Below are 19,315 nucleotides of genomic sequence, written 5' to 3'. Positions count from 1 at the left end.
ACCCTAAGGGTAATGAGTAGTACCTTTCCGTGATGAATCTGAAGAATCAAGTCCAATGACTAGTTTAACAGGAGCTTTTGATTTTGAATTTGATGGAAGTTGTACCTCAAGTGGATACCAAATGCCTTCTCCTCTGGGACCTAGACCACCACCTTCAAAACCCATTTTTTCCACAATGTTTTCCCCTTTGCTATATTTTTCTTTCATGGACTCATTGACTCCACCTAATATTTTAGGGACTGTAGTAGTTGTTGGAGTGGGCTCAACCTCATACTCATCATCATCTTCACTCCTATCATATGTTGTTGTGGGATGCTCCATATTCCACAATTTTCTAAACTCTTCATCCTCGTCAATGGTCTCAAATTCTGCACTGGTTTTTGGTTCACCTAGATTCTTCCTCATAGTCCAAAAATCATTTATTGTGGTTTGAGTCCAATAACTCTCTTTACATTCTTGTAGAATTGATTTGGGAATAGATTTGTTAGATGGATTAGCAAATTTTTGGTAGAAATTGTAGGACCTCCTATTTTGGATGCCCTGGCCCTCCTCTGTTGTCCTCTATGTGTGCAATGCCATAATTTGTGATGACATTTTTTTGTTGAAATGTTATTATCAGTGGCAATTTTCTCCATCTCTTTTTTTACCTCATCCCAAAAGTCCATGTTTCTAAGCTTTTCTAGCAATGGTTTACTTTCATGTTGACATAACGCTGAAGAGTTCCCATTTTTCTTAAGCCTTGCTTTAAATACACCGATTGGATCATATTACCAGAGACCCTCATCACTAAAGCTAAAAACTGTCAAAAAATCATGTGCCACATTGAATGCTTTTCTCTCAAATGTGAACCCTCCACATGAGAAAGGTAAGGAAGGAAATATGCTCTTCTTTTAATGACCATGGAAGTGCCTATCTGTGCTCTCCAACTGTCATACATATTCCAATGCAAATACCCTCTCTGTCACATGTATTAGAAGTCTGTATGGTTTTACTGCTGATCCGTAAAACCTTAACACAATGAACTCTTTCATAAAGAACTAGTCAGCCAATTCTATTTGACTTCCGAGTTGAATGCAATCTCTACAAGACACGGGCAATCTAGGCATTGGAGTGCTTGTAATTTCATTATACATTTGTGCCAAAAAGAAGTCTACAAAATGGTTGTAGTTCTTTCTATTATCATGCATCCTTATCTTTGGTGTCCATTCATATATTGGACACTCTGTTATGTTCCGAGTCTTCTCATCAATCTTATAGTTCACAATTTGAAGATTGTTGGTCTCGAATATTGTATGATACTTGGATAGAAGGAGATAGCACAAGTAGGATGAGAACCTAAATGTCTTACAGGAACCTTTTTTTATCATTAGTAATTGTTTTTACATGGATTGAACAATGTGATCAATAAAATTATATCTTACTAGCTAACCTACACAATGGATATTATAAATCATTTCAAGAAGGCTTGCACCCACTTCCCTATCATTTTCCAATCCTAGGAAAAATGACAGCAAGGAAATAGTATCCCCAACCCATTGAATAAAAATGCTAGAATCTGCAGGGAGGCTTATGATTCTGATCCAACAAAGTACCACACTTTATTAGAGATTTGATAAATGAATCTTTGTTGGATCGAGATTCTCATAATTCTCTGCCATCTTTCCTAGGTCAATTTGGATGTTTGAGTTTTGTGCTTCAAACCCTAGGTTCAACAAACGAGAAAATTATCCCACGTTTATGGATAGAATTTCCTCTTTTGTATTTTTATTGACAATTGCTTTTTTATCTTCATCATAATTATTGGCGCAGAGCATGACAAAATTAGGGCAAGGGAATACTTCAAGTAACACCATGCTTCCCAATCCAGCATCCCACGATGCGATTTTATTTGTTCTTTGTTTTAACATTGAGTTGAAAAAAATAAATTTTGCCCTGGATGGATCTGCCGCCTTACTAGACAATGCATATCTAATATCTATGATACGCTTTTCACCATGGATAGAAGGGTCATAAATATCATGGTATTCATTAGTGAAACTTGGTGTTTTAACCAGTTCGGTTAGGTACATTTTTTTTCACTTGGCTTCCTGTTGAACTACTAATTCCTATTTTCCCTATCGCTGTTATTGTTAATAATTCAAAATAATGCTAGATACAAACCTAAAAATGCTAACCCTCAAATTGGACCACGAGATTAAAAAAAAGTGAAAAAAGGCGGGATGTACGTTTTCTAGATTTTACCTAAAATTTCTATTTCACTAGATTGGCGCAGACTGTAATGCCCCGCCAGGAAACCCTGAAGGGTTTACATTAAAAACACTCAAATAGAGTGTAAATATTATTTTTATTGGATTTAATAATAAGAGTGTTAATAATAAGTCACAACATTAAGATAATTTGGAGTTATCTAAAGCTTAGATAACACAGCGGAAAACTAAACGAACCTAAGGAGTTTCCCAACGTGATTACGTATCCTTACACCTAACTCAACTCGCGACATTTGATCCAATTAAGCTGGATATCTTAATTACAAGTTAATGCTTTAGACATGGATGAAATATGTTTGAATAATTGACATTTTATAATTTAGGACGTGTTCATCTATTATGATTGGAGATGAGACTAACATGAGGATATTTACTCAAGGAAGTTAAAATGTAGCTAACTTAAGAATTCACCCATTAAGGTTTAAGTATGGTTAACTTGGCGAGCCATCCATTTTAGATACAATGTAACTAATATATCAAAGTTTATTTATAGATGGTTGAAATGTAAATAGCCAAAGAGTTCATTCCCTTAATTAAAATATCGTTAGTAAGGTGATATTCATTCATTTAGGATTAAAAATGTAAGTTACATAATGGAGATCATCCATTGGGGTTAAAATATAACTAACTCGATGAGTTCACCCATTATAGCTAAGATAGAGTTAATATGATGCGGTTCATTTATTAAGATTGAAATATAAATAGCTAAATGAGTTTCCCCTTTTTTAGTTCAATTATAGCTATTATGATGAAGTTCATTTATTAAGGTTATAATGTGGATAACCAATTGATTTCATCCAATTATAGTTAGAATGAAGCTAATTTGGTGAAGATTATTTATTTAGAATAAAACGTAAATAACTATTTGGATTTCATCCAATTTAGTGAAATTTAACTAATATGACGATGTTCATTTGTTAAGATAAAAAGGTGAATAACTAACAGAAGTTCATCCATTAGATTTACAATTTAGGTATTATGACAAGTTAATTCCATAATTGATATCCCTTCATTACGTTCAAATTACATGCTTTATGATGAGTTAATCCATTAATTGCAACCTAGTGAGTTTCCTCCCATGCTTACTTCTTTTCATTAACATTAACAAAATACTTTTCATATTCATATCTACAATCTTTTATGATCATAATTACCACGTTTAACAAGGGGACTATATACCTACATTCTAAAATTAACTTCATCTAATCCCCATTACACACTTACAAAATACATCCATACATACTAGCACTAAGAATGAAACAAGAGAGACAAAAGCATCACATAACACATAAATGATCTTGGAGTTCACCCCTAGAGGGCTACATCTCTGGGTCTGCTCAACTGCAAGACCCCTCTGGCAATTAATATATTTAAGGTTACATAAGTTTCATGTCATTTACAATCTTGCCTTATAGGCGAACACAGCCACTATACAACGACCACTTCGGTCAATAATTACATAAATGATTCCTTCATAGAAGTTGATCCAACTGAACACAGCAAAAGCAATTACAAAGGTCTCTTGTCTGACAGTTCCCTAACTAGGGACTTGACCGACTATGACCAAACACAAGCAACCAAATGGACGACAGAGTCTAAACAAACATAACAGGGTCTTGTCATCACTTTAAACTAAGCGAATACTAATAAATTAAACTTGCCATATTTCCATTTGTCTATTTCCCAATGCTGAGGATGAGTAAAACTAACTCATTTATTTTATCAAATGAGATATCATTAACTTACTAATTTTTCGAATGGTACATTATTAAATTTCCGTTATTTCTAATAGCATCTCATTTTAGTTTTCAAAAGAAAGATCCAATGATAAAACATTTCATTTTCCAATTACTCCTAAACTTTAGTATTCCACTTCTAAATTTCCCAGATGACCTATAACATTAAAATCTGAAAATAACATATCCTTGAATAATATATTATTTTTAAACATCACCAAATAATAATTATATTTTAATTCAAAAATCTCCCATAAAAATATAATTCCCTTGCATATACTAAATAAATACACGATCTAAAGGTATGAATTAGCATATACTTTTCTATGTATATACGTGCCTAAATTAATAAAGCAATGACTAAACAATAATTATTATGCATTTGAAAGTATACTCCAAATTAGGAATCAACAATTAATATATATTATTATAAAAATTATCATAATTAACATATATTTAAATCTATACATTAATTAATAATTAATATATAATATATAACTAATAAAATATATTAATTGAAATTTAATAACATTAAAACATTTTATTTTATTTTATTTTTTAAAAATCAAATTTAAATTTAATAAAAAAAATAAAAAATTGTTTTAACAGCCACACGGTTTCTATCATTTCTCAAAAACCCAAAACTTTATTTTTACGAAATTTATACAGAAGTTATAAAGCAAAGTCATAAAGAAACCCAAAAAATTTCGTAGAAACCCAGTTTGTAAATTTGGAGATATTGTTGACATTCTAAAACAACATTTTCTGTCATTTCTCAAAAACCCAAATCTCATTCGTTCACAGTCACAGATATATATATTTTTCGAAAATGTTCAAAACAATAAAATGGAGAAATTTTCCGAGCAAGTTCATGATTTTCCCAAAAAACCAATAGCTTTCAGATAACAAGATTTGCTCAAACACGAAACCATTTAAACATTCTTGAACCCAAAAACAAACAATATTCACAACTAATACTCAAATTTAAAGAGCATTCATGGATATTTTTAAACCAGCATTTCATGAAGATCCACCAAATACCATTTTTATTTTGATTTAGCAAAGAAACAAAAGGGAAAAAACTGGGATCCTACCTCTTTAGCATTCATGGTAAGATTCGAAGAAGAGTCCCCAACCTGCAGGTGTAGAAATCCATCCTTGCCAAAATCCCCAAATCTCCATCCCCATATTTTTCTTTTTTCCAAAAATTCAACAACCCCCCAAAATATTTTTCAACCTAGGTTAAATGAATCACATTTTGACCTAATTTCTAATTTCGAAATTTAAGCACTTTTTAAATAAAAAGGAAATAATAATTCTTTTCAACTATTCGAATAATTTAACTTGATTTTCTAATTAAAATTAAAATGCTTCTCTCTTATTAAATTTTTTAATTTCTCAATATTAATTAAGCCAACATTTATATTTCGCAATATTGACAAGGGTAAATATTTAATTAAATTAATTCCCAAAATTAATCTTTCACACTATATCAAATTTACTTATAAATTAAACTTGCTTTTCTAATAAAAAATGATTTTCTTAAATAAGTAAAATTAACCTTTCTTTTCCAAAATGCAAAAGAGGTTAAATTAATTATATTTCAAATAACTTAAATATTTCTTTTTTTTAAAACGCATAAACTAATTAAATTCATTATTTAAAATTAACCATTAAATTAAATTTGCTACAACATAAATAAAGCGATCTTTTTAATTAATGATTAATCTCCTAAAAGAAACCTATTTATTTTGATTTCTCAATTACAAATGCGTAAATCAACACATTAAATTGAATTAAATACTTAGGATAAAATACTTCATTTACCACACGCAAGGCACGCAAACCAAGAAAGTCCACCAATCACAAGACACACAACCCAAACGACAAAGGAACCCTATAGACCACACACGATGCTCACTTGATCATGGCTTAGGCAAGACGAGAGTTTTATGACCACCTAATCCAAATTTTAAGGATGAAGGAGGTATACTCAACCCTGCGAATCCTAGTGGAGCTAAACCTCACCCTAGGCGATATAGTACCTGCAATCTCCTGCAACCATGAATCACGCAAGCATACATATATATACATATCCAATGAAGGCATTAGCTCAAGATTTATAACAAGAATTAGGGAATAATTACATTACACAAGAATCGATGCAAAAGCACAATAATAGGCATGCACAATTATTTACATTATCTAATCTACAACATTAATCCAACAAACAGAGTAAATATTCCCAATACAACTAAAGGAAATAGCATTTCCTTGCCCGATTCTTTCGGATATGCAAAAGATCCTTTATAAAAGAAAGGATAAGTGACAACCAAACCTCTGTTCTTTTTGTACAATCCTTCCATCTTATTCGAAATTTGAAATGCTTCTTTGGAAAAGGAATTATTCCTTCCTATAATTTGATTCGACATAGAATTTGCTCTCGTTCTATTTAATATCCTGGATCCCTCCTCTCCCCACATAGAAGTCGAATATAATGTAATATGGTTGTTATATGAATTAACTAAATTTACGCCCAATTCTATGGTTGGCAAAACAGCCCGAGAGGGTGAAGGCCCCGCCTACTATTATAAAGGTAAAAGGGGCATGTTACGTATATAATTTGAACCAAGTGGGCATGTTAGGTCTAGAATCTTCCCTAGGCTATTCTAGTAGTAGCCTGATGCCCTTCCTAGAATAGCCGCTTTTATGAGTACTTGGGCCCTGGGTTTAGGCGCCTCCCTTCCCTCCCTCCCTTCTAGAGGCGCCCCCCCTCCTCCTCTATCCCTATGGAGGGGGTATTTATTTATTCAACATTTAGATTTCTCTCTCACTATCACAACGGCTGTCCTATGGTGGAGTAGGGCCACAAATGTGTTCACTTCCCACATTCAAGCCAAAATCCTCCCTAAGTCGTTGATTTGTTCTCATCCAACGGACGATGGTATATGTTGTCAGTTGTCGTGGGTCCCATGACTTTTGCCATTTTTTGGGCACGTCACCACACTTGAGTCACTTTTTCGGCATGTTTTTTAAGTCTCTTTAATCCGTCAACTTCAGCCCGAAATAGAGCTTTATAGACTTAATTATATTTGATTTAATGTAAAACGTTCAATTCCGGGTGAAGTTCTCACAAATGTGTTCACTTCCCACATTCGGGCCGAAATCCACCCTAAGCCATTGATCTTTTCTCATCCAACAGATGATGGTGCATGTTGTCAGATGTCGTGGGTCCCATGACTTTTGCCATTTTTTGGGCACGTCACCACACTCGAGTCACTTTTTGGGACTGTTTTTTAAGTTTGTTTAATCATTTTAAACTTCTGCCTGAAAAAGAGCTTTATAGACTTAATTATATTTAATTAAATTTAAAATGTTCAATTTCGGGAAAGGTTCTCACAAATGTGTTCACTTCCCACATTCGGGCCGAAATCCACCCTAAGACATTGATCTTTTCTCATCCATAGGACGATGGTACCTATTGTCAGATGTCGTGGGTCCCATGACTTTTGCCATTTTTTGGGCACGTCACCACACTCGAGTCACTTTTCGGGACTATTTTTTAAGTCTGTTTAATCATTTTAAACTTCCGCCCGAAAAAGAGCTTTATAGACTTAATTATATTTAATTAAATTTAAAACATTCAATTCCAGGCGAAGTTCTCACAAATGTGTTCACTTCCAACATTCAGGTCGAAATCCACCCTAAGTCGTTGATCTTTGCCCATCCAACGGACGATGGTACCTGTTGTCAAATGTCATGGGTCCCATAATAAGAGACATTTAAAGATGTGCAATAGTTTGAGATAAATATTAAATATAATGTTAATATTATTTGTAAAAATATGAAATTCAAAAATAGTATAGAACATGAAACTTAGTTTCTAGAATTAAAAAAATAACTAAATAAAAATATAAATTTTGATATACAATTTGAAAGGTAAAAAGTTTAATATAAAAAATAAAACATTCAATATTAAATCTAAAATATTAATTTAAAGTTTAACAAAACTCTTTAAAAATATGTTTACGATATATAATTTTAAAAAATAGTTTAAAAATATATATATAAAAGTTCAACATAAATTTAGTGTAATATAGATTTTAATTTAATTTAATTTAATAAATAAATAAAGACTAAAAATATATATATAAGTTCAACATAAATTTAGTGTAATATAAATTTTAATCTAATATAATTTTAATTTAATTTAGTTCAAATTAATTTAATAAACAAATAAAGACTATAAAAAAATTATATGATTGTATTTACAACAAAGTTTATAGCCTCTATGAAAAATCCACCCTAGGCCGTTGATCTAATTGAGTCTATAATCTTGAATTTTCTTCTAATGACCTTGGCCTTGAGTCTAATAATGTGGTGAATCTTATTGATAAACATGCACCTCCTAAGGACCTATGCAATATGCATTACCTTTGATCCTAATGAGACTATTGAAACACCTGGTGGCCCACTATAATTCTATATATCACCTACAAAGATCAAAGACATACTCTCACGAGGGGTTCTCATTGATGATTGATCCAACATGTATGGTGAATGTAATAACTTAAGAATATCTTTATACTTTACAATTGCATGAAGTAACATATTGATATGATAAATTTGATTTAGTGGTTAAGATCTTTTATGGTTTCTCCTGTCCTACTATAGGTTCTATTACTCTTCCCGTTAAGGTTGGTACTAAGTGCTTAGATGTCATTTTTGCTATCATTCCTAAATCCTACATCAAATCAACTTTGTGTGAAGTTGGGACATCCTTGCCCTTGGTTCTCTTCCATGAAAGTGATCCCATCTACCCTTCATACATTTATCAAATTTCTTCATTATGACAAAATCTTAACTATAAATCATAGCATGTACCCAATACCAACCCACGCATGCACTAGTTCAAAACTTCAACAACAAGTAAGTTGGACTTTTAGTTTTAATTCACTTGTTTTTTGCAAGATAAACATTTTTTTTTAATATATTTATAAAATTATAATCAACCATAATCAATGTACAAATAATTAATGGAACGAACTAAATTTTTTTATATATATATTAAATATAGAGGAAGAAGCATTACATAAAAAAGATCAGTATTAAATTTATTTCCATTGTTTAACAAAATATTGAAATAACGTAGCTCATAAACAAAAAGCATTTGAAAAACTTTCATTAATAAAAATGAAATAGAAAGCATTTTTATATCCATAAGACTCTAAGAGGCAAACTGAAACACATTGGAACTTGAAAAATTATCATTAATATTTATGCTTTGGAAATTTACAATTTTCACATGTCTGAGACTTGAGTCCCTCAAAAACGTTAAAGCCAAAATGAGTGAGCCACTGAGCTTGTGAGGTTTCGAGGACATAGGCAAAAAAAAAACTACTAGGGGGTCCCCAGTCGGGGCTACGGCACAGGTAGTGGATGGTTTACCCTAATAATCTGGCCCTCCTTCCATGTAGAATTCTTCAAATAGCATAAGCTAAGAGAATTCTTCAAGCCACATGTAGTTTGGAAAGTTGTCCAGGAGCAACCATTTCCAGAGAAAGTCCCTGCCAATCCGCGCCCATTTCCTGTGACGCATCAACTGCTCCACATTCATGTTCAGAAGAAACAGTTGCCTGGCCACTAGTATTGTTTGGTCAGGAAGGAGAATCTTGGATAATTCACTCGCCCAAGGGATCTCCTCCCCTACTTCTGCAAGGATGACAACAGTAATGTCGTCTCCAAGGAAGTCTTCCTTAAACACCTTCCTCAATAGCATCAACATATCCACCTTGTTTCCTCCGAGGTCCAGAAGAGGCGCCAAGAACCGGCATGTAATGTTTGTGTTAACATGGTATCTATTTTTGTTTTGCAAAAATTCTCTGCCTAGCACCATCCGCACAACCTCATTGGTGAATGACCCAACCTCCTTGCAGACTGATTAGAGGGTTGGGTCTCTAATGGAGCCCAGAAAGGCCCTTTGGTCCTCTGCAGAAATGCTTCTCAAGCGAATGGGAGTGTCCATCTTGAGAAATCAAATTACCAAATTAAACAACCTGAACCTATAAACCTAAACCAGAGGCAGAATTTAAATATCGTGAGCTCCGACGATTTATCTACCAAATGGCAAAGGCTAATTGAAGATGAAAGAAGCAGAGATCGTATATAAATAGTTGAAGCTCTTGATTGTAATAATTACTTCTCTAACCGTATAATTGCTTAAAAAAAATTTAAATATTTTGTATCTTTGCAAATCTTTCCCATAAATGCACTAGTGTGCGAAATTGGAAACAACTATAAACCAATACCAAGTTGGCAAGTACCACATTGGAAGTCGTGGGCACAAAGTGGATTGTAGTTAGTGACTAGATATATATTAAATGACTGAAATTATCAATTGTGACATTTGATACGTGTCTATTGAATCCAATTCCATTCCGGACACTTTCTGGTGAGCTATGTTCTCTTCAAAAAATTGGGCCGAAATAAAACTTCAGCCATTGATCTACGATCATCGAAAGGTTTAAAATCATTGATGGATTTTAGGTATGTGTCACCCTTCATGTGTCAAAGAGATTGCGCTTATTGATACATCGTGCAGAGTCTGGACTCAATGTGATGTGATGTGTCTTGTCTACTAATGGCAATGAATTCATGAAATCGTCAATAAATTATATATTTTTCCATAAATAACAAAATATCTGCCAAAACAAATTAAATAATTTTCAAGTGGTGGATAAAAATCACCAACACATTTAAATAATTTTTCCTTCGAAGTAAAATTTTTCGCCCATACAGTTATATATTTGTTCCTTTTAACATTATTCGCCTCCTACAATATATTTTTTCCCCATAAAACAAGGTAATATTCACCATAAATTTATGGAATTTTCATACCCTAGAAAAAAATTGCCAATACAAAATATTTTTTTTCCCTATTTTGAAAAACAATTTCGCCATCAATATGAAAATTTCCCCCCAAAAATAATGTCTGATTCACCAGGATTTTACACTTTTTCCTGGGGGGTGGTTTCTTAAAGTTATCTCTATATCCAAGAGCCATGGATGGAGATTCTAGCAGAGGAGATGATGACGATCAGGTCTGAATTTTACAAAGGTAAAAATCAGAGGACTAGGATTAAAATTGCTATGGTGGACTAGGAATTTTTTATGAGCTTCTAGGAATATATTCTTAGCGACATCTTGATTCTAAAGGATTCCCGTATGTCCATACTTTTCTTCATGCCTTTGTATCTCATATGTAACTTGTTGTTTCTATTGTTTCATATTAGTTCTTCATCGCTCACTCTAGATCTAGAATTCAAATACATTCAAATTAATTTTAACTAAACAAAGGAAAAAAACTTGATTTGCATTCAATCCTCTTGCATTGGATCAATTGAGTTCTCCCTTCCTTTAATGTATTGTTTGGAAAGCTAGATCATTTCCTAGTTTACAAGTTTTAACTTGTGAAACCCTAATTTTCCATCCAATACAACACTATTTTGTGAAGAATGGACAAAGTTCATAAAAATAAACAAGAAATATAGGATTGGGTTGAATATTTAACCTCCTATATTAAGCACTTAGTTGGGTCTCCTTATTTGTATCATGCACCAATTGTCACATCTATTTTAATTTCTTAAATGCCTCTATTATTGAACGAATTTAAATTATATTTCAAACACAACAAGGTAGTGGGTTGATGACTTGATATCCCAAGGACCCAAGATTATTCAAGAAATGACTCTACTTAATATATTTAATGAGAATTGTGATTTGAAAAAGGAATTTATATCCATAGTTAAACAAGAGTTACAAAATTATAAGGCTAAAGTTGCCTATATCAAGAACATGGTGAAAATTAATTTTGAAATGCTCATTTTTTGAAGAAGATTTTGATAGGGATAATAAACCCTTTATTTGAATAGATAGATTTTTCATATAGTCTAATTAATAATTATTTTAGACAAGATAAAGAGATTTGGATATACATGTTATTTCATTTTTGATCAAATGATGGATATTTGTGATCTTATCATAAAGATAATAGATTATTCCTATAAAGAAGATCAAATAATCAATCATGCTAAAGTTCTTAAGGATCATCTCATTATAGTGATTAGTCATGGAATAACTTAACTATTGATTTTTAGATAAAATTAATACTCAATGAATTTGAAAATAAATTTTATAAAAAGTTATTAAAAGCTCACCGAGTCATGAATACTTATATTTCTTATAATTTTTGCCTCCAATTATGTAAAGTTTTGTTAATATTGAAGAGGGCAAACAAAGTAAAGGATTAGTTGACTACTATATATTGATAATCTTTTCAGTATTAAATTTAAGTTAGAAATATAAGGGCTTCGGCCCTAGCTCGCTCGGTCGTGGATCACAACTTAAGGCGTGGGTATGCTCCCCATGGTCTTGAGTTCGAGTCCCCGACTGTGTTAACTATATGTGTGTTGCTACCTTGTGAGCAGGTCGTACACACTGGAGGATTAGTCTCACTTCGGCGAGGACACCTCCAGATTCCACGATAGTGAATATAAAAAAAAGTTAGAAATATTGTCTTAACTAATAATGTCTAAATTTTAATATTCCAAAAGAAACTTCAATTATAAGAACATTTTAAAATATTGTTGTATTCTTAATTTAATATTCCAAAAGAAACTTCAATTATAGGAGAATTTTAAAATATTGTTGTATTCTTTTATTTATTCCATAACTTCCTCCTAGTTATTAAATGCATGTTATTTTAGGGATTTTATCATTAGAAATATATTGAACTTTAACAAAGTTTTTGTAAGCTTGTATAGGAAAAGAAAGTATTTTGAGATTTTGTTTAAGAATAATTAAGTATAAATTAGAGATTTGAATCTCATATTATATTTGTGATTGTATTTTTTTATTTTAGATGAAATTTTTATTTTCTAAATCTTATTTTTTAATTTACAATTTTCTTATAAGTTCATTACACTTTTCGAAAACTATTTTTTATCCTGAGATAAATTATATTTTGTGTTTCATTTAGTTGAATCTATAATCTTGTTTGTATTTTTATTCCAAAAGAATTCTTTTAGACATTTAAATTTTGGAAAATATCCACAAACCTCACCAATGAAAGTTTCTATTGTTTACTCTTTAAATATTATTATTATTTTTCAATAATGGGTATCCTCACTTATATAGAAAAAGGGGTTTTCACTCCAATAAATTTTAAGAATAGTAAAGTACCAATTCATTTCTCGATTAGGAAGGTTATTTCTCATACAATTAAGGGTGCCATTTATTCATCAATATAATTATTAACTAAAGATATGACTTGAGTTATTGAATCTAGTGATCTCATGTTGCAGCTTCAATTTTGCATTTAAGTATTGAAATGTTAATATTTAATCATATTTTGAACAAGTCTTAATTATGTGTTGTACATATTTATTTTGGATAGGAAAATATTAGTCCATGTTGATTCATGAGATCATAGAAGTATCTAAGGGATTCTTGTTGTTACATATCTAGGGTTCCATAAATGAGGTGTTGGATCTCTACTAATATCTTAGGTGTGTGTTCATCTATCATCACTTTTTTCTCTTAGTGTTCATGTGGGTATTGGTAAAATGTACTAGGAGGACAATCCTTTCATAATTATTGTAATAATATTGTAATATGAGGACAAATGAAAGATTTTTAAGCTTTGAAACCAATGATTTAATATCTCAAATGGATCAGTAGTTAAAACTACTAAGTTAGATTGTAACCTACAAGAATTGTAGAATGTAACAAATGAATTCTAGATAAGAACACGAGCACAAATTCAAGATAAAAGAAAAAGAAAATTTTGGAACTAAATTTATAATTTGGGAACTCATGTTCCTTCCTATATTGTTAGTTTAATTATGTATCCATTACTATTTGTCATGAAAAATTGGTCAAACATAAAAAAAAGTGGACGCATATAAATTCTTTTAGGGGTCCACTCCTTTAATATCCACAAAAATGGAATAATTATATCCAAGCCTCCTCTTAATATCAAACATTATTTATGGTAACTATATCATTTGAGACAACCATTTCCACGTAATTCTAGAATAATAATTTGAGACAAGACCTTTTCACATAATTTTACTAGAACACAAATTTGTAAAAATGCACATATTAGGTAGCTCTCATATGAAAATAAATGAATATTGAATAAATTATTTGAGGTCATGTTGACTCCTTTATTGTTCATATTGAAAGATACAAAGGAAGATGATTATAGGAACAAATGATGACACATATTGAACTTATAAAAAAATATAATTTAAAATAAAATAAAAAAATCTATGTACCACAAAAAAAAGGTCATACATGAAAAAAAAATGTGTACAAATTATATCCATAAAATCATAATAACTATGCCCATACATATCCCAATCCTTACCTTCAATGTAAGGTTAGTTTGGAAGTTCATTATGTCTTGTTCATCCAGTTGTATTTGTACTATTACAAACTCATTTATCTTTCAATAGATATTCATGGCGTTTAACATAGAATATTCTCAAAAGTAAAATTTTAACATAATTAGAACAATAATGCACACATGAGAAATATCTCACATGAAAAAGTGTATATGACTAAATGCTTTGAAATGTTGACTAATTTATTATTCATGTAAAAGAGTATGAAAGAGGATGACCAAAAAGATAAGTAATCATGTCACTCACTTCTTTTAGCCAAGTGAAACTTAAATGATAAATTAAAAAGAAAGAAAAAATCTTTATCACATTGTAAAACATCATGTATCTAATAACCACTTTTTAATATTCCAGATTTTTCTACCTTTTCTTGTATAAAAAAATTGTCAATTTAGGAATGTGTTTACTATTTATGATAATATAAAAGAATCAAATGTTAATTTTGCTCTTTTTCAAAAAATATGTATCTTAGGGAAAGAGCACCACTAGTCGTTATAGCTAATTTTGTGCACCCCAAGTTCATAAAGGGCATATTGGACATTAGATTTCGGCAATTTTTTGTTGTTGTCTTTAAATGCGACTTAATTGTTAATAGCTATTGTTCTAGATTTCGGGTACGTTGTGAGATACATTATGCACACAAGGGTTAAAAAAAACATCATTTCAAAGTGTCGTCTCAAACATATTCTCTATTGTCCCATTACTCGTGGACATTGACAACTAAAATCTTTGTACAATTGATCCAATACAAATGCCCAAATGTCCAATAATCATGCACTATTAGCATCAATAAAGTTGTACAATTGATCTAATTATTAACCTTTTTTAACCAAAATAGACAGCTATTAACCCACTAAATAATCTTTAATACACTTTAAATCAACCAAATCCAATGAACAGTAATGTGTGCTCTTCTTCCCCTTGTTTGTATTGGATTTTGCAGGAAATCAGCTCTATGGTCCCATTTATTCTGAATTGGGGGCCCTGCCTCAATTACCTTCATACGAACCAGTTGTCAGGGGCTATTACCTCCTCAATCACTGACAAGTTCTTTACATATATACAGATACCTTACAGGCACCATTCTCAACTCTGTACAAATTATGTCTGTCATACTGGCTATAAATGTTTCAGAAAACGATCTCTTGGGCCCCATTCCCGCCCCTTTAGGAAATCTGTCTGCCTAGGCAGGATTGGTTTAGAATTTGCAGCAAACCATCTTGGGACCCCCTGAAATGGACATGCTTACTCACTTACAGTTCCGGCGGTAACTTATCAGTCATCATGCCCTCCTCCTTAACAAAATTAGGCTTAGCTAGAAACCAGCTTAATGGGCATATTCCAAATATCTCCGTTAATGGAGAAATCAGCTTAGTGAAATCATTCCAAATATATTCATTATTCCCCGACCTCAAAATAAATCTGGATGCCATATCAAGAGTGATATATTATTTTTCAGAGAGGGATAAGGCATGGACACGAATTCAAATGTCACCCATTTTTAAAGTTGTCTGAATAATTTGTAACAAATAAGTTATTATCGGATCATGGGGTTGCTTGCTGAATTCATTCAAATTCAAGACCTGTGATCTGACAAAATACGTCCTGCATATACCCTTCAATTGAGTATTCAAAATCTGACAAAATTTGTGTTGCATTCCATCATTTTCTGAGCATCAAAATTCTGTACCTTCTACAAGCTTGCACAACTTTCCTGGACATTAGCCTTAGAAACAGTACTGTCTCTGTGCCTTAAGAATATTTTGATCTCTGGAAGGAAATGGGGAAATATTGAATGACAGGATCCTTGTCTCCCACTATCAGAATTTTGAAGTGAATTTGAAGTTTAATACCCATTACTGAATCATCTTTGGAGGATATTTTTGAATTTCATCTCACTCAATGGAATGATTCTAGTTGAGGTCGGTATACTGAACCTCTTCACTTGGCTTTACCTATGCACCAATCGACTTGTTAGTGACAATAGTAACACATTGGCTTTTCTTAATGCTTACAGCAATTGCTTCCACTGAAAGAAATACAAGTGTTAGATAATCATCTAACTAGTATATTGCCCCCACACATAAGCTAATTGATTTGGATACTAGAAGGTTTGGGGAACAACCTTATCTCAGTGAAAGACAAGATTATAGAATATGGAAGGGAAATGGGCGTAATAATTTAGTCATCTCACCATAAACATGTGTATGAGATGAACTCAAGATAACACTTGGATGAACCAAATCACCTTTGTTCTCATGGAAAAAGCAATTTGGGTAAGGGAGAATTCAACAAATAGCTTTTTCGTGATGGAGGAGAGTCCCACTAGCAACAATGGTATTGTTGTGTTATATGGAGTCACATCAACTAGTTCACTCACTTATTGAGGAAGGAATATCTAATAGAAAACTATGGTGTTTACATTTGGAATCAAAGTTTGAATGTTCAAAGTGTTGAGGTGTTCTCTTGTGAATTTTTGAAGAGGTGTGGTCATGGTGATTTTGATTTGGTTAGATAGATCATTGGGTTAAATTTGATTAAGTTCATTTTTGGGAAAAGAGACAAAGGGTGTTAATCTTATGATCTTCTAAATTAGCTCTTTCAAGAGAGCTAACTCTCTTACATAAAATTCTTCTCTTATGTCTTCTTTCATTGTTCTCTTTGATTCACCTTGAATATTTGCTTGTCCTTGCACTTATTTTTCATCAAGAGTTTCTTATATTAGTTTATTGGTTTTGATTTTGCTTAAAACTACCCGAATCTAATTCTCCCAAATTCTAGGGGTGAATGAATGGAGAGCTTAAGGGAGTAGCTTAAGTGTGTGTATTTACCTTTGCTTGTTTGAAAAAAGGTTGATTTTTCAATTTCTTTGTTGTTATATTTTGACTTGTTTGAATGTTGATTTGAAGAGGTTTCTAAAACCTTTGAAAGAACCAAGATATTGTTTATGTTTTGGGATTTTAATTTTATATGAATGTAGAATTATGATGCATGCAAGTAACCAATTAAATATATTTTTGTTCTTATCCAAAAATTAAAATTTCAAATGAATTAGTTAATTAACAAATGAAATAACTTTCTTATTTTGTACTTTGAATGTATGCAACTAAATGGTTTTGGTTGAATTTTCTTAGATATAATCTCTATGTTTTTGTGGTTTTTGTTTAGCAAGAGAATGCTTGTTGGTAGGTTAGGAACCAAAAATAGAATAGATTAATAGTCACTAGATGACCATTATGGTATCAATTAGCATCATGTAGTGCCCCTTGAAGGATAAGGCGACACAAAAACTAACAAAGTACACATCGATACACTAAAAGAGCACTATATAAGCATTAGACGTCACTACAAGAATAGGGGATAGAAGAGATATAGAGAACTTGTTGGAATCAAAGATCCAAGGAACACTGAGAGGGGGGGTGAATCAGTGTTCTGCAATTTCAACTTAGTTATCCAGATCAATAAACCACTTAACGCAGATTAAGAAAAATAAAATGTAGAAACACAAAGCAAGGAACAACAACACCATAATGCTAATATTTTTATGTGGAAACCCGTTTAAGGGAAAAACGGGATTCTGACCCACAATATTAATATACTTTGTTAAAAGTATAGAAATATTACATAAGGGGAATGTACATGCATTCAAGCACACTGCCTAGAGCTCACTACTCAAATTACACATAAGGGATACAACCTCGGAAGGCTCACTGCCTTACAAAATGTTTGTAAGAGATTACAATGAAGTTTGAACTATGAAGTAGCATCAACAAATGCCTAGATATAGTTCCGATTAAGCACACAACATATTCTTACTCAGTATAGCAACACTGCTCTATTCTGATATTCTGCTTCAATCTAGAGTACAATTCTAACACTTGCGCACAATCGCTCATACACACTTCACACACTACCACCACACACAAAAATACCCATTACAATCAATCTTATATATATCTACATCTCAAAATAAGAACCATTTCATGTTGGCTTCAATAACATGCCACAAAAGATGAAACATGTAAATGAGTTGACTCAAATCCACCTTAAAGCATATGCGGACCAAAACAAAATGTCCACACGCTTCCCACATGACAGCTCATCAACTTCGAATATGCAAACAGTCGCCAAAATCAATCCGCAAGATCCACAAAAGCGAATCACCACACGCTGCGACTGTTATACATTGTTTATACTAAAAACATGATTACCGGATCTTTTAACTTGCATGAAACTCATCACCAAAGGCCACAATCTAGGAATTAAGCATATTACATGACCACAATCCTTCTCCAAAATCCGCATAGAAAAATACACAACCAAAATAATTTGCTAACCAAAATTGTTCACTACCGGATACCTTTCTCTGCTAACTGGACCTTACCGGACTCAAACAATCTTCATTCAATCTATCGGAATGATGAAAACATGAAGTGTGGATACCAAAACTGATATGAGTTGCCATCAATGACAAGATTTAAACATGCCTGCAACGTCTCTTGCCAACAATCTCCCCCTTTGGCATTGATGACAACACTTAGTGAAAAATGACTAAATGTCAGACCAAGACCAAAATATACACACTGCAACCAAATTTTTTCTACTAGATTCCAAAAAGAAAAAAAATCCCCCTAAGATCAACATTTTTCACTCATCTACTCTCCCCCTTTGACATCAATGGCAAAGGTAGAGTGTCGGAAACCAAAAATGCTATGTACACAGTCCTTTTATACTCACAAAAATTTAAAGATGTCAGCATAAGAATTCTTCAAGGAATTTAGGTGACTATCCCATATTTTCTTGAGACTCTCCATAACAGTTATGATCCCATTGAAAAAGTATGCAAATG

This window comes from Cryptomeria japonica, chromosome 2 (genome assembly GCF_030272615.1).
Source record: "Cryptomeria japonica chromosome 2, Sugi_1.0, whole genome shotgun sequence".
NCBI classification, from domain to species: Eukaryota; Viridiplantae; Streptophyta; class Pinopsida; order Cupressales; family Cupressaceae; genus Cryptomeria; species Cryptomeria japonica.
The sequence above is the reverse complement of the archived record's forward strand: the minus strand, read 5'-3'. Positions refer to the sequence as shown.